Source organism: Opisthocomus hoazin, chromosome 8 (assembly GCF_030867145.1).
Source record: "Opisthocomus hoazin isolate bOpiHoa1 chromosome 8, bOpiHoa1.hap1, whole genome shotgun sequence".
NCBI classification, from domain to species: Eukaryota; Metazoa; Chordata; class Aves; order Opisthocomiformes; family Opisthocomidae; genus Opisthocomus; species Opisthocomus hoazin.
In genome coordinates, this window is record NC_134421.1 from 17,933,363 (window position 1) to 17,958,330 (window position 24,968).

General features: G+C 48.1%; 1 protein-coding gene and 1 long non-coding RNA gene across 6 annotated transcripts in view; one reads left to right on the plus strand and one right to left on the minus strand.

The window, feature by feature from the left end:
- TCF20 (transcription factor 20) overlaps positions 1–15,397 on the minus strand; it is a 138,658-nt gene extending 123,261 nt beyond the window's left edge. For 3 of the 4 annotated variants that reach the window (XM_075428368.1, XM_075428367.1, XM_075428362.1), the window contains exons 1-2: positions 15,168–15,397; positions 2,560–2,670 (exon numbers count right to left, since the gene is read on the minus strand). The gene's annotated coding sequence lies outside the window, so the exon portion shown is untranslated. The remainder of the gene's footprint in view (positions 1–2,559; positions 2,671–15,167) is intronic. The other variant, XM_075428363.1, reaches the window with a different exon arrangement.
- A 297-nt stretch (positions 15,398–15,694) lies between these two features.
- On the plus strand, positions 15,695–17,601 carry LOC142362276 (uncharacterized). 2 transcript variants are annotated; one of them, XR_012764898.1, is made up of 2 exons: positions 15,695–15,827; positions 17,194–17,601. It is a non-coding gene; the product is annotated as an uncharacterized LOC142362276 (long non-coding RNA). The 2 variants fall into 2 exon arrangements; XR_012764899.1 differs by having other exon boundaries at positions 17,318–17,601.
- The last annotated feature ends 7,367 nt before the right edge of the window (positions 17,602–24,968 follow it).

Below are 24,968 nucleotides of genomic sequence, written 5' to 3' on the forward strand. Positions count from 1 at the left end.
GCTATGCAAACTGAGTGTTAAATTTAAGTTAAAGAAATCTTAACTCATTTACATCTTGTTTTCTTCAAACTGTACATACAAGCTCTCAGGGATACTTAACAAAACAGAGAATCCAAGAGGAGAGTATGTTTGAACTACAAAGGTACAAACCATGGCAAAAAATTCAGTCTCAAATAAAAAGATCTTTTAATGAGTGCAACACAAAACAGTTAGACCAAGTTTCTTCTCATCTGTTAATCTTTCTGCAGATCCTTCTGCATACACAGAGCAATTTTTGAACAAAAACTTTTTTTTCAAGCCAAGACATTCAAAATCAGAATTTGAAACAATGTAATCCAGTTTTAAAGAAAAATTAGTTTCCCCCCCATTATTCTAGAAATCCGTCTTTCCTCACTAAAGGTATTTCAGGCTTAAGATACAGATTAAATTCTTTGCAGAACATTCTCCTCTCCTAGACAGTCCCACCCAACCATCCATTCATGCATGACCTGGCAGCACAGAACCCTTGGGTCCCCCATTGCCTGGGGTGAATCAACCACTTCGAACCACCAGCAACAGATGGGAACTAACTCTCTGCTTACTACCTACTTGCTTGCTAAATACCACTCAAAGTAGACCGATGTGCCCCAAACTGTTCAGTACCTGCCTGCAAGAACAGAGACTCGCTGAAACACGTCAATCAGTTCACGCATGCTACACCAGTGGCCCTTCAAAATTCCCCGAAATGCAGTGCTGTGCTTCCAACAGGATTTGGAGAAGTACCTCATCGACAGCCAAGCTGGAAGGTGTTCAGATGATTGCTAACACCACGCGCGAGCCTGCAACAATTAACTACAGAACTCAGCACAAGCACCGACACACTAACACTTTGTGTTTAAACCAACTGAATTCTCTGGTGACCTCCTCTAATCAGCCTTGTTTCTGAAGATACATTTTCATTTGGCAGAGTCTTCTGCTACTCACCTCAAGCAAGACCTACTCAGAAAACACACAAACTACCTGACCACCTCCTTCCCTTTATAAGAGGATCGAGAATACGAATCCCAGTTTTGAAGAAAGCTATGTGCAGCTGCAGCAGCACGGAAACATTTGGGGCTGATTATACACACGCAGCAAAACCCTGGCTGGGCTCAACCCACAGAAGGGACCCATAAAACGTTCACCTCTCCCTCACCTACTGCAACCAGGCAAAGCTCACGAACATCTGAACCACACTTGTTGCAGGCGTCCAATGAAAGCAGCACAACCCTACGCAGAGATGACTGAAATGAGACACCGTTATGCTATTTTCTGGTATTGTTTCTGTAAATTTAGTACTGCTAAAAGGTTCCAGATAGAGATTCTCTGGAGACCAAAATCCTTTGCCTACTCTGAGAAGATATGCAGAGAGAACAGCAGCAAAACATATACGTGCTTTTCTCATCTCTCCCAGTCTGCCGAGGCTGAAATGACTGACAAAGGTCCAAAATGAGGGACACACATAAATTATTAATACTGCACTAGTAGTCTCACTGTTGCTGTGACAGTCTTTAGACTTAACAGAAGCAGGCTCTGCAGGGAAATACGACTTTACTTCAAAATCATTCATTCGGGAAACTTACATACTGAGGAGAAAAGAATCATTCTGCAGCACGCTCTGTCAAACCCCTCAGCTTTAAGACCCTTCATTTCTAAAGCAAAAGCAATTTTAACAAGAACAGGAAATCAACGTGAAGCATAAGGAGCTTCGTATCTCAGGTCAGCAACACTGGAACAGCATTACTTCCGGACACAAACCGTAACAAACATCATCTTATGCCTGACCTGTAAAGTCCATCCCACTTCTGAGAGCCAGATAAGTGTTTTGTCTCTGCAGCCTCTCTGCTGAAACAGCCAAGTGGCATACCAGCGAGAGGATAATGGGTAGCCGTGCACTAGCAAGTGGAAGGGAGCCAAAAAGCCACTTCAGTTTGCCGCTCGGACTGCAACCTGTGCTTTAAGCCTGTGCGAGGCTCTGGATTCACATGCTTCCCGACCTTTTATTTCATTCCAGGTCTCACGCTCTACCTCTGCCACAGTAGGCACATCCCCATAAGCAGTACACAAAGAGATGCGGCTTCTTACTGATCCTTTTGCTTCCTCTCCCCTGTTGTAAGGGGAACAGATTGTGCAGGGGTATTAGTCTGTTTTACAGTAATTTCTAGAACTGGGACAAGCGACCTGAACTTTGACATTTCTGAAAAAAGTTAAATTATTTTCATCTTTCTTGGTAATCAGAATAGATTTCCTTTTCATTTACAACACAAAATTTTCCTCCCAAAATATCTGAAGCAGTTACTGAAATGTTTTCTTTATCAAATCCCTGCAAAGCCTCACGATTATTAATAGCATTTTGAATATAAAGAGGCACAACATGGCTCCATACCAATAAAAAAAATAGAAAGCAGTCAATTTTTCACACAATAAAGGAATTAATTTTGACAACTAGTACTTTCTATTAAAAATTCTTGCATTTCAAAACCCAGAAAGGTTTCCAGTAACTCTAGACACTGATGGGGGCAAAGAAAAAACAGACCCTACCCCCAGCTGGATGGCATTCCTCTCTTTGGGTGCAATGTGGTAACATTTGATTGACGCATCTGATCCATTCCAAAACTCCAGGCGATGTTTTAACCATCAATGGGCAGAATCCTATTAATTTTCAGGGAAGAAAGAAAAAAAATAGAAAAACAGAGTAGAATACAGAGGCAGGACACAGAGCATCTGACGTTTGTCTAGCAGATCCATCTGATTTAGCTAGGTCTATAATAATCAACAGATTACAGACTGAGTTGATGGCAGAAACTCACATCTAGCAGTATAAGCCCCTTCCTCCCCTCCACCCACTTTCTGCCATTTCAGCTCAACCCAGTCTCCCATCACAACCTGGAAAATTAGTTGCATAACAAAGGAAATTATATAGGAATAGGGAAAGGAGTGGGAAGAGATAAACCAGGGTAAATAGGGGTAGCATAAAGAGCCCACTGGCATGCAACCAGGAGCCTGCACAGGCCCTTGCTACAGCACAAAACAGGAGATCAGGCACGTATGGGGAGATGGCAGGAGAGCAGATGCAAGAAGGTGAAGGTTCAAGTGGACCCTCAGCTCAGGGGGTAAGAAATGGCAGCAGGCGGAGTACAGAAGCGAGCCCCAGCATTCACAACGAGCTCAGCCTTCAGAAGCAGCAACACACCAGGCAGCCCACTAGCTTGGTGTCTGCTGCGACAGGCTTTTTCATTATCGATGGGTATGGTACGAGAAATACAGTGTGAACCTTCCACACTAGACAAGGCTTCCCAGTCCACCTATAAATTCATTTTGCTGTCAGCCAAACCCAGACCTACCAATACCAACCACTTTAGCTCTGAAACAAGCCTTCACTTACTGTCTTGCACCAAACAGTTGCCTCTATTTCATTTCAGCACTGATGAGCAACGCAAGCCCTCAGGACCCCCCAGTGTAAGAGGCGGCACAACCCCAAGAGGAATTGACCTGTTCCAGCAGCGGCCAGAAGGCCAGCATCGTCACTGTGACCCTTCCAGCTGGCCAGCTGACACGTCAGACCAGCCCACGTCCCAGGCAACTGACCTGGAGCCGGGCACCTTCCCACTAGAAGTGGAAAACTGGATGAATGGTCAGCAAGACGGCTGGGAAATACTCCTACTAGTCTAGCTGGCGGGCTGCCTGTTTGGGAACGCGAGCTGCACAAAGGTCTCCGGGCACATCAGGCAGTCGCTCAGTTGTTCCTTACATCTGTTCTGTGTTCTCACGTCTTGGAAGGATTAGCAGCAGAGAAAAGCTGGATGGGGGAAAGTAAGGAAGGCAAGAACAAGCTGCCGTACTGCAAAGGGAAGAGAGCAGCAGGCTGAAGATGGGATCTTACAGTAAGAAAAGTGGTTGATACAGTGCGGAGCAGGAGCTCAGGGAAACGAGAGGGGGCTGTCAGCAGAAAGACATGCCACTGCGGGGAGCAGGAAGGGCCTGTAGCCCAGGGCTGATAAATCAGATATTGCTGCCAGAGTCTTACACCAGCCTCTAAAGCCTCTACCACTGACTGAGGGGCTCAGCAACAAGCAGGATCTGCCACAGGCATGCCCACCCAGCAACTTCAGGTAGTCAGTTAAGGTATCTCAGGTTCAGACCATTAAGTACCCTGAAGATAAGGACACAGACCTTGAATTCGACAGGTCGCAGTCATGCAGAGCTCGCACAATGAGAGACGGACACGCTCGCAGCCCTGACAGGGACCACCGAGCTGCAGCTCGTGCCTCCCTTCGGCTCCTCCGAGCAAGCAGCTGCATACCCAGCCAGGCTGCCTTTGTAACCAAGCCCCCAGCCCGTCAGGAGGGCCTGCCTGAACCCTGGACCATCAGCAGTGAAAGCACAAACCTCCACCTCACGCTCTAAATAATTAAACTCTGTGGGAGCAGCAGCAGACTCATAAAACTCTTACACAGACCAAGCCAGCCATTAATGGGGGTCAAAGATGAACGCTCTATTTTTTTTAAGTGTGCTTTGATGCGTGGGGAGAGCTGAGAGAGGAGATCTTCATTACCCTCTCTGGTACCTGATGAATTTTTCCTTTCCTGGCTATCAACACCTCCTGCTTCCACTCAAACCCCATACCGCTGGCAATCATCCGGACAGCCAGAGACAATTAGAAGGTGTGTTTGGATGACATCTGTGCTAGCCAGTCACCCACAGGTAGGGAAGCAAGAGGTCTCACTGAGCAAAGCCAGACTCTACCAGAGGCTCACCAGTGCTTACTACAAGGTTTGGGTTTCACGTGAATGCCGCCAGGTGGAATCCCAGGGCCAGTGTGATGCCGAAAGTCATGCAAACCACAACCTTGCATACCGTCTCCCCTACAGCAAGGCACGGAGCAGAGCACAAGCCAGTAAAATCTGTCGGGATTATGAGCCTGGGCTGGGAGCCAGAGCTGGGAGCTGCCACAAGGGCAGGGAGGCTGCCTGCAGCCCTGCAGGTCAGCTGGAAGGAAGTGGAAGTCCCCTGACAGGCAAGGGGAGGCAGCAGGCGGGAAAGGCAAGGCACAGTTGAGAAAAGGTCACAGAAACCCTAGTCTGAGCCCCCCCTTCTGGCTTTAGAACACACACACACGAACACACGAACACACACACACACACGCACACACACGAACACACACACACGCACACACACGCACACACACACGCACACACGCTTCTTATTACTCTGCTTTGTTCAGACATTTTAAGGAGTGCTCTGCCCTCCCCACTCCCTTTGCATTCCCTCAATCCACACCAGTTCTGGAAATGGTTATTTAGGTTTTCCATCAATGAAAACCTCGGGTGGAGAGAAAGGAGAGCAGCTTTTTTTCAGGGAAGGAGTCACCACATCGACACAGAAAACTCCCCCAGCAGCACGCAGGGATGCTGGATGCTCTGTTGGCAGTGTCAGTTCCAGCCTGCACCAGCCGAGACTCTGCCAGCCTGTATTCTCTGCTGCGTTCGCTCTGTGTGGAGGAGAGGCCACAGGCTGGAAGTGGCTCTGGGATCTCTGCTACGGTGCTGAGAAAGCAGCTGGTGTAGCGAAGCCAGCTTTTATTTATTATTTATAAGTAGTCTTGATAGATGCCCCTTTTCCCAGGTCACTAGGAACCTTCTCCCAGCAAACCCCAATACTTGTGCTTTTAGAGGGAAGTTAAGAGCTTTACATGCAACGCCAGCATTCATATTCCCCAGCATGGCAAAAGCAGCAGCTGTTACTTCCATTAGTCTTGGAAATAAGGGGGAAAATAGCTAGGACTCTCGAGCCTTGGCACCTCTTCCCTCCCACCGTTTGGCTACCAGAGCTACGGTTACTATTCAGGGCAGAAGTGCTCAACAGGGCACACATTCCAGGGGGCTGAGCCATCCCGCGTGGCCAGGCTCAAAATGGCAGACAGCGATGAATAGGATAATTAGAAAGTACAACAGAAACCGCAACATAAAAACAAGCGGCTTCTATTACAAGAAACGGTTCTATGGTATGGTTAGATCCATCACCCCATATGCTGGGTCGTGGTGGTGCCTCAGGAGCCTGCTGCTATTATCTGTTTGCAATCACATTTCAGCCCGTCTTTCTGCTTAATGCACGAAAAGCAGAGCTAATCAGATTCACTCTCTCTTTCTGCTTAACGTCTCCAGTTCCCAAGCATGCTCTGTACTGCTTCAATTGATGTTCAACTAACACTAGCCAGGAGCCCACACTGGGGGGGGGGGGGGAACCACCCACAAAAAACACCAGGAACTACCTATTAAATTTACCCCTTCTTCCCACCTATTATGTCTAAAATTCCTTCTATGCTTGAGCTTTGCAAACAGAAGTCAGGAAACTCCCATTTCCCTCTCTACACCACACCCAGCTCACGTATGAGTTCCCTTCTCCAAGCTGCTCCTCCAGTGGTATGTGGGCAATTAATTATAGCACAGACCTATCAGGCTTGCCTCTCACTCTCTGGGACAGCTTTTTAAAATATTTCCTGGCTAGGAACCTCCACAGAAGGATGTCTTCTGCCGGCACCGTAATAGCCCCTCTTTGCTAATCTATCTGAAGTGACCATCACATGCTCTTCTACTCCCTCTACCCCCAGCACTATTTAATTATTGTGGTCCTACATGGGAACTCTATCGCGCCCTCGGCATTTCCAGCCTGAGAACAAACAGAGCCCTGGAACGGCTGCTTCTTTCACTGCATTCCTCAGCACTCCACAGGGCAGCTGCAGCATTGCTAGAGTCAGTTGTGATACCGGGATCTTCGCTCGAAAAATCCACACAACAGCAGAGAAGCCCCCAGACTGGGCAGATTGCATGAAAATTCAGCTAAGAGATCCTGGAAAAGACTGGCTTACAGGAAGACCTATCATCATGAGCCAGGTTAAGCAGCACAGGAGGAGAGTCACCCATTACAAGCACAACTGAAGATTTACCAGAACAACAACAACAACAAAAAAATCAGCAAGTATTTACAGGAGATGAGAAAGAGATGTAGGTGGAAGACAACAGGGCCATGATACATATCGCTGTCCAGGAGTGAAAAAAAGGGAGACTGCAGAGATGAAACCCCAGACAGCCCCTGCATCTGTACACATCCCCCAGCTAATACCCACTACAGCAATCAGAACAATGGCAGCTCTGGAGAAGACCCTGATTATCCAGCTCCTTCACTAACATCTTCCCCAGAGGCTGCACGGATGTGCAAGGGGATGGAAGAAAAACATAATACTCAATGAGATTACTTACAGCATTTTCTACATTGCCCCCTCTCTTACAAATGTGTCTTTTAAAAAAAAAAATTGCAGCAGGCTTATAAGTGTGTCAGATTTAAAAAAAAAAAAAATATCGTTTAAAACAAAGACACTTCGTGCTCAGCATATCCAGTGGCACCATTATTTAATATGAATACATTGGTTCTTTCCTTTATTCACTCCATCCTTGGAACACAAATCCACTGTAACAGCCACCCAGTGTATAATCTTGCCATGCAAAGCAACACAACCCTACAATAATCTTTCTCTTACCATAATGTCTTCACATACCAACGAGAAGAATTTAGGCTTAAATGCTTAAAAAAAATCCCAACCCACTGCAGTATACCATGAAAGAAATCTCTAACATCTCTCAAGTTGGAGCAAACTCCCTCATCCCTCCCTACTACTTTCCTTATTTGAAAATGGCCGCACAAACATTCCTAATTTGTGCACCACACCTATTGCAACCTACCCCTCCTGCCAGTTACAGCCGTACGGTCGCTGCACACATGCACAGGCTCACTGCATCTGGCTGCCTCTGGCACACTACTCTTCACTGACATCATCCTCACCTCCATGCTGTATAAAGTCCACCAGACAGACACAGCATCTGCTCTTTTAGCCATAAAGCAATCACTATAGGCCAAGTGACGCCTCCATCTAGTCTCCCAAGTGCACACTCTGACCTGCACCATGCCCCTGCTAAGTAGACGCTGGGGCATGCATCTCGTTAGGTGACACGTCCCTCCTTCCCCACAGTCAGCAAGGGCTAATGCAGACACAGCGACCCATCAACAGCAACGCCCAGGCAGAAACACTGTTCACACCGGTCAGCAGAAGCGAAGTTCGCCATGGCCAGTTCCCACGGAGTATGAGCTTTAGCACACTCCTTGCATCCCCAGAGCAAGATGCCATCATTCTGCAATAGCACAGCAGTGTCCTGCAAGGCTTCCTAATTTCTGCTGCTGCCTGAAAATTAGTTAGGAGCACCTGGAGCACCTGTGCAAGTCACGTTCCACAGATGGAGAGATGGTGTGCTGCCCAACTTCAGGCCTGGCTCATCACAGGCGTGCAGAAAATTCTCCGGATGTTTCCCTGCCTCTGCCATTTATCCCAGGCCTCAGGGACCACCTGCTCCTAACAACTCTGAGGCCTCAGTCCAAACAGCCACCATCACCACATTTGGGGAAACTCTTCCACGAGCTAAGCCTACAGCTATCTCCTCAGGCAGTCTCCTTTTGCCCTGTCATAAGGGAGGGTTCTTTCTACTATTTTTTGAGTCCTTTAATACCATTACGCTCTTCTCTGGGCAGATACCCTCACAGCAATGGGCAGTTATCAATGGCCTCTCGGGAACTATGGTACTTCTCTTACTGCAGAGGTGGCGAAACTCAACCTTCTTCCGTTTCCCCCCCCCCCTTTGAAAATACTGTTTGGAAATGGAGTCAGCATCTGGAGGAACACAAGTATATCCCGGGGAAAGAATGAGAGGAGCAAAGGGGAAGGGAGGGACCTGAAAATGAAGGCTGAGCGTGAGGTTTCACATTACAGCTGAACCAGGCTAATAGTTCACTGCTGCCAAAAAAGGGGGGCCCGATTTCCACCTTTCTTTCATTCCCTACCTTTCACTGCTGGCAAAACAAATCTCGCCCCTCCTGTGCGGCAGCTCTGATACTAGCCTGAACCTGGTGAGCAGGTTCAGTTCCCTGTCCCAGGAGAAAACTATTCACTTTTTTGTATTTTGGAGCAAGTCACCTTTCCGAAAGCTGAACAAGCTGGATCGTTTAGCCCCAGAGTGGGCACAAGGCAAGGAATACAGCCACAGAGCCATGAGCAACGCATGACCGCTCCTCTTAGAACGAGCAAGCGGTTAGATTGGTTCAGCCACAGCAAGCAAATCCATCCTTACCCACATGAAACTGCGGTTTCACCCAACAAGTATACCAGTCAGCAGAAAACAAGGCGCCTAGCTGAAAAGCCTGCAATAGAGGTGTTTGCCAAGAACCTTAAAACAGGGAATTTTACCTATTATTAGGCTCTACTTACCAACAGCACTTCTGAACTGGATGACGAAGGCAGCCGTGTAGGTAAAGAATGACACTAAAACTGCGCAGACCCAAACCAGACAGAAATATGAGAAGTACTGCAGGATTTCCAGTAACAATTGTGCCTATTTCTAAATTGGACTCTGCTACTATCAAACAAGATGGCTGCCTTCACCACTATGCTCAGAAATGTCTGTTCTCATTACAAACTTAACAATTAGTTTCAGGGTGCTCTTGAAAGCATTTTTCTTTCCCCATCAGCTTCTACATCATCAGATGAACAAAAATAATGCAGTTCTTTTTGATTAAAAAAAAAAAAACAAGCCCATATTACTCCACTGTCTTTATTCCTATCCACCTCCTCTGCTCAATTACTAAAAGCAATTTACAGACAATAAATGTAACTTCACAGCTGCCTGTATGAAGTATTCCCTTCATTTTATAGATGAGGTTACAGGCTATGCAGAAATTAATATCTGCGAGGTCTACTTCAAAGCTGGATAAGCAAGAGGAACAGATGAACTCTTAAAGAATACAGATCATGCCTGTACTCTAGTAAAACCAGTAATAAAGAATTAAGGATGTTACCAGTTGGATATAAATTCCTTGAATGTATCTGCTTAAATACAGTAACAAACAAAAGCTTTCTTTGAAGTTTTGCTTGGTTTTATTCTGTTTTTATTCAGAACAACATCATAAGATTTCAGATTTACCGCTCAGCATTCCATAGACCAAACACGCTCACTTTACTAGTAAACACATGCTAACCTCATGGACTCAAAGAGGGTCTTCAAAGTTGGTGCATGATCACCAGGCATCTGCAGCTAAAAATTTTGTACCTAATTGTAATCAAGGAAGACAAGCAAGCCAGGAGCGAGCCCAACGATTTCTGCCATAGCCTCGTGGGCTTTGGCAAGGCTAGGAGGAGCAAGAACCTACATCTGTTGTTAAAATCGCCAGCAGTGACTTTGAAAAAGCACTGGGAGTAGCAACACTAAGGGAAAGGAGGTAAAAAAATAAGAAGTGTAGTTTTGTGCAAGCACTCTTCTCATGATAACTGCTCCTCAAGGCTTAATAAAAATGCACAGCCAACTTTTCTTCTACCACACATTAGCAGAGCTCAGAAATAGCGTGAGTCTAGTTATGCAACTCAGCATGCCCATCTTCTCCTAAGAAGAAAAACACTAGCGGCACACAGGTACTCCAAAGGCTGAGTCATCTGAACAGTCCCTTCAAGGGAATATAAATCTATTAAGAATTGGGGTGTTGGTATTGAAGACAAAAATGAGTGTTAATTTTGGCACTCTTTAATTACACTGGTTCCACTCCGTCTGTTTACTACCAAACTTAACACCTGCAGGTTAGTAAATTCACCACACTCCTCCATCCACCCCCAAGGTCCTTTCCTGACACCGTCCCCTCTTTAGCCAACAACTGCCTGTCATTGCTCATGTTTCTCTATCCCTGACACAAACTAGTGTTTGTATAACCACAGCGTTTGGAAAACTAATTTAGGATTAAGGCCTTCATTTCTAGCCTGCATACAAACACCGGGCACGCTTAAACCAACGGGGCGTTGGAGGATTCTGCACTGTGACTAGTTTAAAACCAAACGCTGTATCACACACGCATCAGAAAACAGATAGGCTTCAAGATGGACCAAAAAAACAAACACAAAGGATTTGGACTTGTAAAATCTCTCACCTGGGGAGAGCTGATAAACACAGCAACATTTCTAGCAGAACTGCCATTTTCTGCATTTTCACTGCAGCAGGTACAGATGTTTGTGCCTACAGATACTTGTGCCCTTTCCACCCCAGCCTGCAACGGCATCACAACCTCCCACTAGTCCCCAAAAACGGCTCAGCAGATGTAGCTCCTGCAGAAAGCGCCTGCCCCAGCAAGCAGGCAGCCATGCACAGAGCACACAACCCATGCTCCCCTTCCCAGACAAGGTCTGGGGTCTTCATGCCAACCTGTCAAGCCCCGAAACCTCCCAACAGCTGCACAGCAACAGCAGGAGGAGAGAGGTGACCTAATGGGCTTGAACAGGCTGTCCTCCGGTTTAAACTGGCACCCCGATGTTACCACCAATGCTATGGGAGTCCAGTTCTGGACTCCTACCATGACCCCAGTCCAGCAGCCAACATCTGCTCCACCTGAGGACAGGCCACAGCACCACCCTCTCTCCTAAAGTCTTCAAAAGGGGACGGACTGGGAAAGAAACCAGTGGCTCAGGCTGAGAATTTTATTTTTGACGTTGGTAGATCTGTTATGGAGACTGATCAACTGATATTTTTCTAGTATAAGGAACATATAAGATGCCTAGAATTTGATAGCCGCTTTTTAATTAAATTGAAATAAGTAAAACACAGCTGTTGCCATGGAGAATGAACAGATACAGCCTCTTGACTCCAGGGCAGGATCAAGCAGGAGAGGCAGACAAGGCTGTGAAATTAAAAACACCTATTTTAAAGCAAATGGTCTTGATAATTAGCAAAAAAAAGTGGCATAGGGAAATAATATAACCATATGGCAGGAAGTGGTTTTCAAGGTGAACTACAAAGCTGTTTTAAATAAATGAATAAACTGCTGGAGATGCTGGGTCACTCACAGAATCATATATGCAGAATTGAACGTGATTTTAAAAATGCGTCAAAAAAACCCAGCAATTAGCTTTTCTTTCACTTTCGTGCCTATAGCCTGCATCTGTGTCTGTTATTATTTTTCAGGACCTGTTTCAAGTGATTAATGTTTGCACCTATTTGCAGTTACCAGAGAGCCGTCAAACACACATTTTCAAAAGCCTTGTGGTTCACCCTGAAGCGAGAACCAAGTTTATGGGATATAAAACCTTTTATCTCTTACTCAGTGTCATTACACAATCCTGGCCAGGTCATCAGACACTAATAATCATTCCGGAATCTCTGTATCCCTGTTACGACTCCCATGACAAAGTGACTTTGGAGAGAACTTGCCCCCCGCACACCACGTATCTGATCCTGTGCTACGCCTCTCAAGAAGTGCAGCTCAGAGAGAGTCGAAAGGTAACGCTGGTCTGTCAGGGGGAGGCAGCATGGCCTTCGGCAAAAGCTTGGCTGATGGACAAGAGGCTTGCACGCTCCCTTCCCAGCTTGCCCAGAGCACAGGGCATCAAAATATTCCACCCCTTCCTGCTTCCAATCTCACCTGCTACCAGCTCGTCCCTGTCAGCAAAGGCTGCCCAGGAAGATGGGGCTGGATAGTTGATGCTGCTCCTTTACCACCCCTGCAGAGAGGGTATTGCGTGCCAGTTGTCCCTCCCTTAAGACACTTGTGCTCTGCCTGGATCTAAAAGGGCCACAGCAAGGAAACTCCCTCGTCACCTTTTCGAGCCCAGCCAGGGCAAATCTGAGCAAGACTGTCTTAACAGTTCCAGTGAGCATGCGGCCAAAGTGCATCAAACTCACAATAGCTTAGAAATACTCGAAATAAATTGTACCTGATGACTCAGTCTCAAAAATGTGCTCTACATTTTTTTGAAGGGAAGGGACAGATGAACTAACTTTCACTTCAAACCTCCCGTCTGTTCCAGGGGAAAAGCCAACCTTTTCCTCTGTTTTGTGAAGACACAAGTTGTCAGCCACAGTCATTAGTCTTCCGTTGCAGCTAATGACCCACACAAAACAAACTGTCAGGGTTCCAGTCCGGGCCCTCATGACACAGCCGGTTACACTAAAAATCAGTCATATTTTCAGTACCATTCAGCAGAAATTGTGCTGGCTATTGACAGATTCTTTTCTGTTCCCCACCACGACCAAGAAACACCCCACAAAGGGAGGTGAGTCAGGACAGTAATCTTTGAAAACTAAGAGGCTGGGGCAAAATGAGCCATTAAAATCAGTATTGCCTCCTTTCACGGTTTTGCCCCACATTTTGTAGCACTTGCTGCTTTAACTGGAGTCACATTACATAAAATCCGTTGCTTTCATTAAAAATAAACTCCAGGTCCAAGTCTGCATGAAGATATGCATGAACTTGCAAATCTGGTTCACCCTGAAGGACGCCAACAGGGACCCCAGTGCCACTCCTTAAAAACACTGGGGTGGGGGCAGAACAAGCAGGCTAACTCGTAGTCCTTGAACAGTGGAGGCCAACAGCAGTATCTGCCTAACCTCCTCGCTCACGTACCCCCTTTCTTACCAAAGCCTGCAGCAAGAGATGCGAGACAGCTCAGGACACATTGGCTGCACTGGAAGGTGCTGTACACCCTCAGCTTCCCCCCGTCCCACAGCCTTCCCCGGTGCACAGTTGGCTTCCTGCTGTTTGAACCACAGTCCTGCCCCGACACCAGAACACAAACGGCTTTCCCGGGGCTCCTTCTGCCCTCACAGGCACTGGGCACCCAGAGGGCAGCGGGTGGCTTGCTCCTCCTCACTTTGTAGTGTCACTTATTTTTAATTTTGACTTAAAGAGATTTAGCACAATTATCAAGGCTGGCCTACCGCCTTCCTCTGAAAGGGAACTGTGGTTTCTTCTCTGTCCCCGCAAGCCAAGATAACCACGCAGGGGAAGACTCCTTCCCGGGGACACTCCCAGTTGGACAGAGCCAGGGTTAACAGGCGTCTGCGTTAAGACTCAAGCCAGGCGGCCGCCTGGCGTATGGAGGAAGATGCTAGCCATGCCCAGGAGCAGATTATTTTTGTATAACAACAAAAAAAAAAAAAAAAGAGAAAAACCCATACCACACATAAAACCGTTTCCTTGAGCAGCATCGCACCATTCCACACACACAAAGAGGGGCCAAGCCCCCTGCCCAGGCTGTCCACAGCCCCCCATTCCCATCAGCCGTGCTCTCCCCTTGCCCACTCTTCCCCGACCTCCAGCCTGCCCCCCCAGCCCATGTCCCCAGCACCTCTACACTCCCAGCTCCGCTCCCAGCACCGCCCTCTCCTCACCCACAGGCAGCAACACCGGGGCAGAGCGCTTCCCGGACAAGAGGCGGCTTCGAAGGCCGGCCTCGCCGGGGCGTTCTCACCCGGCGGCGGGTCTCACCACGCCGCTGCCCGGTCCCCCACTGGCAGTTTCCCGCCATAATCCTCGGTGCTGCGAGGCCGCTCGCTGAGGAGCGTGTGGCACATGTCAACAACCTCCAGCCACGGCCCCCGCGGGCAAGGCCCGGGTGGGCGAGGGGCTGCCGACCGACGCCAGCAGTAACCCGGCCGGGGGGAGGCAGCTCGCAAGCGGGATGGCGCTTTAGGAAAAATAAAAATCACCTTAATATTCTTCTTAAAAGCCGAAAGGTCACGACGTGTCGGTCTATAAGGGGGGGGAGACGGGAGGGGGGAGGCCACGCACAAAACCGCACGACGTTAACTGCCTGCTCGCCAGAAGCTCATCCGAAGGACCTGGAGACGCACGGCGGCCGTGCGCACCGGCGGCCGGACGGACCCACGCCAGCGGACGGGCTGCCCCGCGGGCAGCAGCCGCGCTTCCCCCCGCTCCCCACCAGGCCCGGCCGCCGGAGCCCCCCGCGCACCGGCGTGGAGCCGCCCGGCCCTCACACGCAGGGGGGGACGCGGGGGCGGCGGGTCCCCGGGGTCGCGGGCAGAGCTCGGGTTACAGCCCGCTCGGAAACAAACCAACCCCTCGGTGAACACCGCGCACGCCGGGGAGGACAAGACCCAACAGATCAAAACAGTCACCTCAGAACAAATCGGGGGGGGGGAGGGGAGAAGGGGGGAGCCCACCCCCGCCGAGGCAAGCCGCCCCCGGCCCCGCGAGGTGGACGGGGGGGGCGCCCTCGCGCGCAAGGTGAGGCGCGCGGGCAGGCGCCCGCCGTAACGGCCGCCGCTTACCTGTGGGGCCGGCGCTCAGGGTCCCATGGCAGCCCCGTCCCGCCCCGTCCCGTCCCGCGGCGGGCAGCGGGTCTCCCGAGTCTTTGTTGCGCGGCGGGGCAGCGGGTACGGATCCTGTCAGCTCATGTGACGCGCCGGGATCGGGCTCCGGGCCTTTTCCTCGCTGGTCTTTCCGCCCCTCTCCCCCTTTCCCCCTGCCCGCCCTCCGCCGGCGCTCAGGGCAGGCCCCGCAGCCGGGCGCGGGTCTCAGGCCCGACTGGCTGCTGGCAGAGCGGCGGCGGCGGGGGAGGAGGAGGAGCCGCCGCCGGCGGGGCGGGCTCCCTCAGCGGGGCCGGGCGCGGAGGAGGGCTCTGGCATCTCACAGCGCTGCCTGGAGGGGGAGGGCGCTGCCCCGGGCCCCCGCGGCCCGCCGTGGGTTTGCCTTCCCCCCCGCCCCGGGCCCCCGCGCTCGCCCCCGTTGCCTTAGGGGAGGCGGTGGCGCGGTTCCGCCCCCCGCCCCGCCGAGGTCTCGGTGGGATCGGCCGCTGCCCCGGCCGGGCAGGCCCCGCTGCGGCGGGGCGGGAAGGGAGCCACGGTGGGCCTCGGGGCGGGCGCCGGCTTCCCTGGAGGAACGGCCGCCTGACGGCCGGCGGTGTGCCGGCGGGGGCCGCCGGGAGTCAGGTAGGCAGGGGCTTGGCCGGCCTCCTCCGGCGCGGGGGAGCGGGGGGTGAAACGGCCCCCTGAACAGGGGGTCTGCGCCTGATGCATAGGCCTGGGCCTGCCGCAGCAGCCTGGAAAGTAAATAAAAACGTAATGACGTGCGTTCTAGTCGGGGCTTGCAGTAAGAGAGGAAAACCCCCTCGTTTTCTCTGGAAGAGACCAGAGAAGCAGCAGCAGCACCGAGTCAGATCAGCACCCTGCCTGCGAGAGTGCTGAGCAGCCAAACCCGAGGAGGGGCTGGCGGCTCCATCAGCCGGACCCTAGCGCTGCCCCAGGAAAACCTCCCCGCGACCCAGTGGTCCTGTGGTCAGGCACTTCCCGGCCCACAGCAGCCGGCTTTGTATTGAACGCCTTCCAAAGGATCTTTCTTCAATGCATTCAGTCTTTTTTTTTTTTTCTTTTTTGAACCATGTGAAATTTTCATATCTGCTACATCATGCAGCAAGCATCCAGCTCTCTTGTTCAGACAACATTTAGTCATCTTTTGTTTGCCAAGCTGTAAGTGGGGGGCAGAGAGAGATCACCTTTCTGCAGCTCTTTAATGCCCCAATATGCTATTTTAATTCACAAGCCAAGTCTGAGAAACATTACACCACCAAGCCAGGCTGTGTATAGGAAACATAGATGGCATATCTATCAGAAATGCGGACAGTTCAGAAAACCTCAGACTGCTTCGTCAAATACAACCGCAAATAAAATGAGCAGCTTCCCTGCTGCTCTGGTCAGTCCCAAGATTGCTCCTACAGTGGCATCATCTTTCTAGACGCCAGAATTGACATTAAAAAATGGCACCCTGCAAGCTAGCACAGACACAAGAACCTACAGACCATAAAACTTCCTCTATAAAGCGGATGCAATAAGACCAGCAGCCATCCAAAGCGCACCAAGAAGCTATGAGATCCAGCTAGCCCTGCAGATATTGTTGCACCTGCTCTGAGGGAACACTGGTGATCTGCTTTATCCAGCAAGGTCACTCTTCCCAGTGAAATAGATACAAATTTACTACAATAAAGATAGGACAGCAACAACAGCAGTTTTAGAAAATCACTTTTGAATGGATCAAGGTTTATTTGGTGTTTGTCTAGTGCGACCAAAATTAACAAGGACTGGCAAAGTCTCTCACCACATTAGCTTTCTGCAAATTTGTTTTTCTGCTTTTTATTTTAGAGTCTGTGCTGTGGCATTCCTGTCCCACAATCACGTGCCCCTGATAGCGATAATATTCCATGCTAAAATCCACTCATAAAATAATGTTTTAAATTACTGTCTCAGAAAGATTTTTTTCCCAGTGCCTCTTCTCCTAACCTTCAGGCTCTCCCTTTCCCAGCTCATTACAGGAAGCAAATCCGCAGATGAAAACACATGAAATAGTAGATAGCGCCAGAGCATCAAACATGAAATATGCCAGTACCACTCCGCAGACAGCATAATCAATGCCCTTCCTCCCACAGCAAAACCGACAAAATTCTTTGTTCCTGCATGTACTTGTCCCAGATCTCTACAGTTCATCACTTCATCCAGCACACGAGATACCCCCGTAGAAGCCATGTGAATGAAACTAAACAATTGCTGGCTTAGAACCAGCGCGTACAGCCAGCCAGTAAAGGACAGAAACACGTACTCATCACCGGGAGAATGTCTGTCAGACAGCAACAGCTCGAACCCCTCAATCCTTACCCCAAAGGAGACCTAGAAAATGTTCCCCAAAAATAAAGCTCAGAATTAAAACTTATAATTGCTGCATACTAAATCTCATGGATTTAACAGAGATGTTGCCTTCCTAGCCCGTTACAGCCCCCCTGCTGAACTCTCCCTTTGTCACCAGCACAAACAATTGTTTTTCGCTAGTGGTCCAGCAGAGAACCTGCAGCCTGTCAGTCACTTCTGCTCACACCCCTTTCCGCTCCATAGGTGCTCCTGTTTTTTTCTCAAGTGGTCAAATTGATTAATATGATTTGATTAAACTAAGAGCAATTGCATCTAACCTGTAGTTAGCTTGAAATTTGCTGCTTTCTGTCAGATCTGATAAAGAGACCCTGAGCCCAAAAGCTCGTTTTCTTTTTCCGGCTCTTATCAGTTGATCTAATAAAAGATACTACCTTTTGCCACAAGCCTTGCTTCCCTAGGATCTTTAGACGATCACAGCTACAATACCACTTTTACTTTTGATGTCTTGCCTGCTTTAACCAATTCTTCCAGATTCTCTTATCTGTGAAATAGAATATGATAAAATGTATTCCCTTCCGTATCGATTCTTACACTGTTTTCATAAACGTAATATCCAAGTACCTTCTAGGACTGCATTAGCCGAGCTGACTAACATCTGTCACATTGAGGGTTTGTTTTTCTTTTTCTTGTTCTCTCCCTAGGAAGAAAATGATGCATGGAGCAAAGTGCTTTGGTTTCATGAGGGTTTTTTTTTTTCCCTTTCCTCTATTCACGTTGCTCTGTGTTTATATCAGAGTAAATGAGGACGATGGCAATTTCAGTGATAGACCTTATTTCCTGGGGAAGTTAATTTCAGAGTGTTGAGCCACCCATAGAAAGATGTCTTCTGCACAAAGCAGTGTTTTAACATGTCGTTCCCCACCAAAGAAAAGCTAATCCATATTCTTGACATTTGGGACGGAAACTTCCTAAGGAAAGAACAGCACTTTCTTTTTTCCAGAAAAAGAGTTTCAACCTGTGATCCTCGGTACGTGATGTTCAAACAGATTGTTGCAGATTATTAACATACAGGCCGGCGCTCTGTACAGTTATAAATAGTAATAGCTGGAAACCAAAAAGGGTAACATGCCTTTTAATTGCATTGAAGCAGACTATCATAGGACAGCTTGGTGGGGAAATGGTGGAGACAGACTATTTCATGGTAAAAAATAGAATTTGCTTATGTGTAAGGAATCACACTGCTGTTCCTCAAAGGCGAACCCTAAGCGATCCCACGTGTCTAAAAAGACAGTAGGTACAACATAGGAGCTACTGAAAGATAGAATCTGAGGTGAAGAGAGGAATCATCTGTGCTCAAGCACGGAAAGCAGAAATACCAGAAGACCTCAGGGAGACAGTAGACAGCAGATTTAATATGTTTTTGCAATGTGATATGGCAGCAAAAATCATGCAGTTAATTTAATTTGGGGTTGTAAAGGCAGAGACCTCTTCTCAGAGATATAGGCAATAGTCCCATTTTTTAATATAGTGGTGAGACCGCAGTTTGAAGACATGTTTAGTTCTGGACAACTCGGTGCTAGCTAGATGTCAACAACTTGGAGGGAAATAAAAAAAAGAGGAACATAAAATGATAAAAAAGCTGGAAGGGATTACAGCGTGTGTAGGTTGGCCAAATAACAACTGTGAAGAGCATCACGGGAATTGCGTATGAGAACTTCAGGGGTGCAGAAGCACCAGGGAGAAAGAAAGGCGGTTTAGGATTGTCTGAGGGCGTATAAATGGTATAAATGTAAATTAAAGTAAGCAAAGAAAACATTAATCTACAAGACTGCAAGACGGCATCCCAGAGGAGCTCCCATCACCTGATTCACACAAGACTAGATGGAGCAAAGCACAAAAGAAACCACTTAAGAAACCCTGACTGCAGGAAGGGATTAGATGAGGACAATAGGCCTTTGGGATCGTTTAACTGCCCACTAAGTGGGACATCTGCAGAGCAATAGGTCTAAGCCCTGTACACAGTGGAAAATTTCCCTTCTCTACACCATTCCTGGAGTCACTTGCAGACCAAAATAACCACGCTTAGTTCCAGCAGGTAACCATGGAGGGGGTCCTGTGTTCACGGTTGGGGGTGTATCATCAGAATTTTTCCCTTTCACCACTGGGATTTTCTTCAGAGGTCACTGGCTGCTCATCTGGTAAGAACAGCGGTAATGGCACTCCTGCGTTTTAATATTGTCACCGTAACATTCCCTCGGATTACACAGCGCTTTGAGTAGATGCCCTACACAGCACTTACCTCTCCCAAGAAATCTGTGGCATCCAGAAACAGCAGTTAATTGGAATGAAAAAAAATCAGACGTTTTATTATTCCTTAGTTAGAGGGATGACATGAAAATAAGTCCTTTTTCTAACACAGCAGGAAAGCCAGCTTGAACTTGTACCCATAACACCTTTACATCACGCCGTGCCATCATGTATTCTGGCTTGCCTGTCACACAGAAAAGGAGACCTGACAGTGTAATACATTCCTCCCAAGCAAGGGCTGATACACCACGTTGCTGCTCATCCTGGATCTGCCACACACACATTGCTGGGGAAAAAAAAAAGAACAAGCCAAAACAATGTTATAAATATTCTGTAAGGGGTTTGAATGTCTTTTCTTATTTGGTCTGTATTTTTTTAACAAACCTCTTAGGGAGGCATGTGCAGTGATAATTATCAGTCCAACCATACACAAAGCACACAAAGGTGTAGTCCCCCATAACTGCTGACCTTAAATGGCCTTTCTCTACATCAAAATGTCACGATCTTCACGAAGGAAACTTTTCTGCTTATTTAAACAAAAAACATGGCCTAACGTGCACGAGCATACAGCAAATATAAGTGCACTAACATTTGGGTTTGAGATAGTCTTGTAGCGAATTACCGAAGCATACGCTAAAATTAATTCATCGCACCCCCCTTAGTTTATCATGAACCTCTCACTGTTTCACTTCTACTCTGCTTAACCGCTCAGCTTTCTCAGGACAGCATATGTTACAAATCTCCCTGTAATTTCAAGCTCTTACCTTGCAGGCTATGTTTAAAGAAAAAAAAAATTAGAAAAGAGGGAAGTGTTTTCTCCTTTCTTTTAAACGTAGCTCTTGTCTAAGTGCTGGGACAGGCACTGTCAGCTCTGAAAATTCAGGATTAATCAAGCAATTAAGAATTGATATCTAGTGACTTATCATGACTGCAAATGAGAGATGCTGCATTCATTTTAGCTCTGGAAGAACCAAAAATAGCTAACCTGATTTTTATGGACAGCAAGATTATTTTAAATCTTTTGGGGAGAGGAAGAAGAGTTACAGCTCCTTCTATTAAACCGGTTTCTTCAAAACCCCCATCTGCGTTTTGCACCTTCCTTAGCAAAGGGCCGGTCTGTAGAGAGGGCCATGCTGGAAATGCTGCTCTGCTTCAGATTCACACCCTGCCTTGACCTGAATGAGTCTGAAAGCGTACATAAATCCCGAGAGAGCAAAAGCCGAGCTGAAGTTTTACTTTCCCTTCCCCATGTGCTAGCACAGCGCTGCACTGCTTGAATAAACAACCCAACCAAGCAGGAATTACATCACCTCAGAACTGTGGTTTTCTTTAAACATTAAGAAGAATGGCAAGCATTTCCATTCACGTAATTATCAGTGCTACCACCTCTCCTCACACCTCCTTCTTCTCCAGCTTCTAATCGTTGGCATGGTACGGACTTCCCTGCCTCCCTTTCCACACAAGGAGAGAGAGCCTTTGCCACGCAGCTGTAGCCATTTGCTCTTCCATGTCTAAGCCCTCTCCACAAGCTCAGGAACTTCTACAGCAGTCAGGAAGACTTTATGGGGTGGATGGGCAGCAACTCATCATGTTCCTGCCAGAAACGTTTATTTGGGGAATTGCAGCATACGTAATTGGGCTTTCCGTGGTGATTTGGCTCTTACGAGTTTTCCTTATTGCCAAAATGGTGGACACCTCCGTAAAAGAGAGCAGTAACTTCTCCTGCAGCTCTGCTACCTCAGCAAACAGACCTCAGCCAGGCAGATGTGAGCCTGATCGAAACATGCATGAGAAATCAAAAATGAAAAGCAGAGTGCTGCAGAAACCGGTGCTGGTGATTCAGGAAGAAACTTTTTTTTTTTTTTCTAAACGATAAGGAGCTCAACAGCTCCTGCTTACCCAGCTACGGGCTCCTACCTGGACAACCTGACACAAAGAAGGACATAGGAACCTGAATTCTGCTCCCAACTTCACCTCTGACCCTCTGCAATTTTGGAAAAGTCATTTAACCTCCTGAGTCTCCATCAACCTCCTGAGTCACCGTTTTTCCAGGTATGAAGCTGAAATGTCATACTGAGCCTTGCAAGGACTTTTGAAATATTTGATTTTAATGGCATGTGTCGGTGCCAAAAGCACCGTTAGTGGCATTACGGGGCTAATTCCCTCACAAGGGAGGGAAGCTCACTGTGGTACAGGTATTTTGGGTACAATTATTACCCCTGGAAGTGCTCAGATATCATTGCACAAAAATGTAGGCAGACAAATCTTTCAGATGGGATAGAAACCAGAGGCCCTGACTGGTTATTAAAAGACATAACGTTTTGAAGAAGCCCATATGTTAGCTTTTCCATGTTCACCCTGTTCCAATTTGGTTAATTACATTCTGACTCCTTAAAGCAGGGTGGCTGACCTGCCTGGCCCTACCAGCTGTATATCCACAGCTTCATGTAGCCCAGAATGATGCAACACAACGCGCATATTGCAAAGAGCTTAAAGAAAAGGGGGGCTCCAGCAGAGGTCCGTCGGCTGGCGAGGAGAAGGACTCCCTCCCAGAATGGAGCAGTGCCAGTATGGGGGATGTGGCAGCCCTCCCCTCCTGCCTAGATGTCCCTCGCCTCGGGAGCTGACGACTTGCCCTCCTGTGTCACTTGTCATGGGACCTTGCCTGGTATTCTCAAAGTGCCACCACGCTCTGTCCCCAGGTGGCTGTGTCAGTGCAGCGCTGTGAACCTTGCAGATCCACAGCTTGTAAAGCAGGTTGACAGCTTAAAGGCCTGGTTATTAGTAGTGAAGTACATAGTTACATACGTGTTACTAATAGTAACCTGCATTTCTATTTTACCATTAACTAAGAAAAACATTTGATCCCTGACAGTAAGTGGAGACTGGTTTGCCCCAGAATCAAGCAACACATTGAAGGTTCATATTCTCCTCTTCCCTTGGAGATCAGGCAGTCACTGGTGTTCTCTGACCTTCTCCTTTTCTATTTATAAACTCTTAATGATACTTCACTGTGGACAGCAAATCTTGACCAGCACAGAATCTCAAAACACGGAAAGCGGGATCTGAGCCTTCATCAGCTTCCTGACACGGCAAAGAGGAGCAGCATATGCTGCAAGGGATTTTTTCACCATTGATATGCAGTACATTTTCCCAAACTCAAGATAAGATGCTGTTTCCAAATGGTGAAAGCAAGCAGTGGCAGCTCCAAGCAGCCCCCAACATCTGGCCAATTTTGCATTTCAGATGCCACTCTGACCCAATGATGGTGTCAGCAGCCATTCTCCTGTCCCTCACATGGGCAGCACTGTGCCGAGACGCTGGTATCTGATGAAGCTGTTTCTCCAGACTTCATGGGTGCAAAGGAGGGGAACCTGTCCTTTACCCGTCTCTTCACAGGTGTTGGTGGCACCTGGGCTGTGGTGCAGGGCTGTAAGAGGTGCCAGAGGCGCCAGCCCCAGGGGTAGAAGACAGTCATGGCAGGGGATGTTCTGCATAGCTGTAGGTGTCCACCTCCAGGAGTCTGTGGTCTGGGGGCTACCAGGGGAGCTGCCAGGGGGATGTGGGCAGGCAGGGGACAGGAAAGGGAGCAGAGAGGACCTAGGGCACCATCTGGTGGCTTCACTCACTGCCTTCCCTAAATCCCTCTCACAGGGTCACAGCATTGCACGGCCAAGGGCTGAAGAAACACCAGGTCTTTCCAAGAGACAGCCCAGCAGGAAGAAGAGACCCCTGCCTTTGGCCCAGACTCGCACACCCTCAGGGTACTGCTGGGTAGGACAGCACTGCGAACCAGAACAGTAATAACCATTTCATTTGTGTGCTGTTCAGTCAAGCACCTCCCTTGATAAAGAACCAGCCCGAGCGGGGTCTGTAGACACTGTTGCCATACAGATGATTAACGGTAGTGGCACTTCTGAGAAGGAAAATGAAGAGAAGACAGAAGCGATGCAGGAGAACACTTTGGTCTACACCTTGGACATACATTTCATTGTCATTATCCACCACAACAAGGTCTTTCTTGTCTACAGATAAAGGCAAAATACAGCTGGCATATTTCATATGACAGAACAGCCCCCCTGTGCTCCAGAAAAGGATGAAACCAACAAACCAACGAACCACTCAAGTGCACCCAGTTTTTTGCATTCTCAAACAGGATTTGCTGTAAAGCATCGCAAAGTGGTTGTTTTAAAGGGACTAGATGGCCTCCGTGTCACCAACACCCTCTGCAGCAATGCCAGCTAAGACAGCACGGTCAGATGATCACGGTGAGAGACTGCATCTCTCAGGACCAAAGGCTCACGCCTGGTGGAGAGGGCAAACGATCCTACTGCTAACATGGGACCTCCTTTAGAAGGCAGGCACCGCATTTCCACCTCACACCACTGCTTTCTTTGATAATGGGTCTCCACTTCCCTGGAAACCTGTCAATACAAAGGCATAATTCAACACCTGGGAATCAACCTTTATACCACCGTCACCTGAGAGCATGCTCTGTGCGTAAGAGCACCGTGCTGGGGGAAGAAAGTGGAACTGTGGCCCTTAGGGGCACAGTTTTAAAGAGGAATCCATTCTCAGCATTCATTTTAAAGCAAAGCATGTAGAGTAAACACAACAAGCCAGTCATCACCTTTGTGGAGTTGGGGGAGCCAATCCTTAATTTCTCTTTTTTTTTTCAATTGCTCAACACTTAAAAATGAACTCCTTTCCTCTTGCTAGTAATACTCATTTTCTGCATCTATTCTCATAGGCCATACAGACAGGTAGGACAAAAAGACCAAATGATGGCCTTTTTCCTGAACAAATCTCTGCTGCAGAGTAGCTATACAAAATACTATGTAGATTATATTTCCTAGTCTCTCCTACCTGTGCCTGAAGGCATTTCCTCATACCTCCTTGGAAAACTCCATACTGTTTAAGAACATCCCTGCTCTCACAGTCTTCTGCTTGATACCTTTCTGGCTCACACACCCTGATGCTACTGCAGCTGCCTGTGGCACACGATGCTAAAGAAGTGATATTAGCCTGTGGCTATGTAGCTACAAGACTTCCTATTTTTCATGCAGCAGTCATTTACCCTTGCAGGGCCAATCCAAAACCCATTGAAATCAACACAGCGACTCCCCC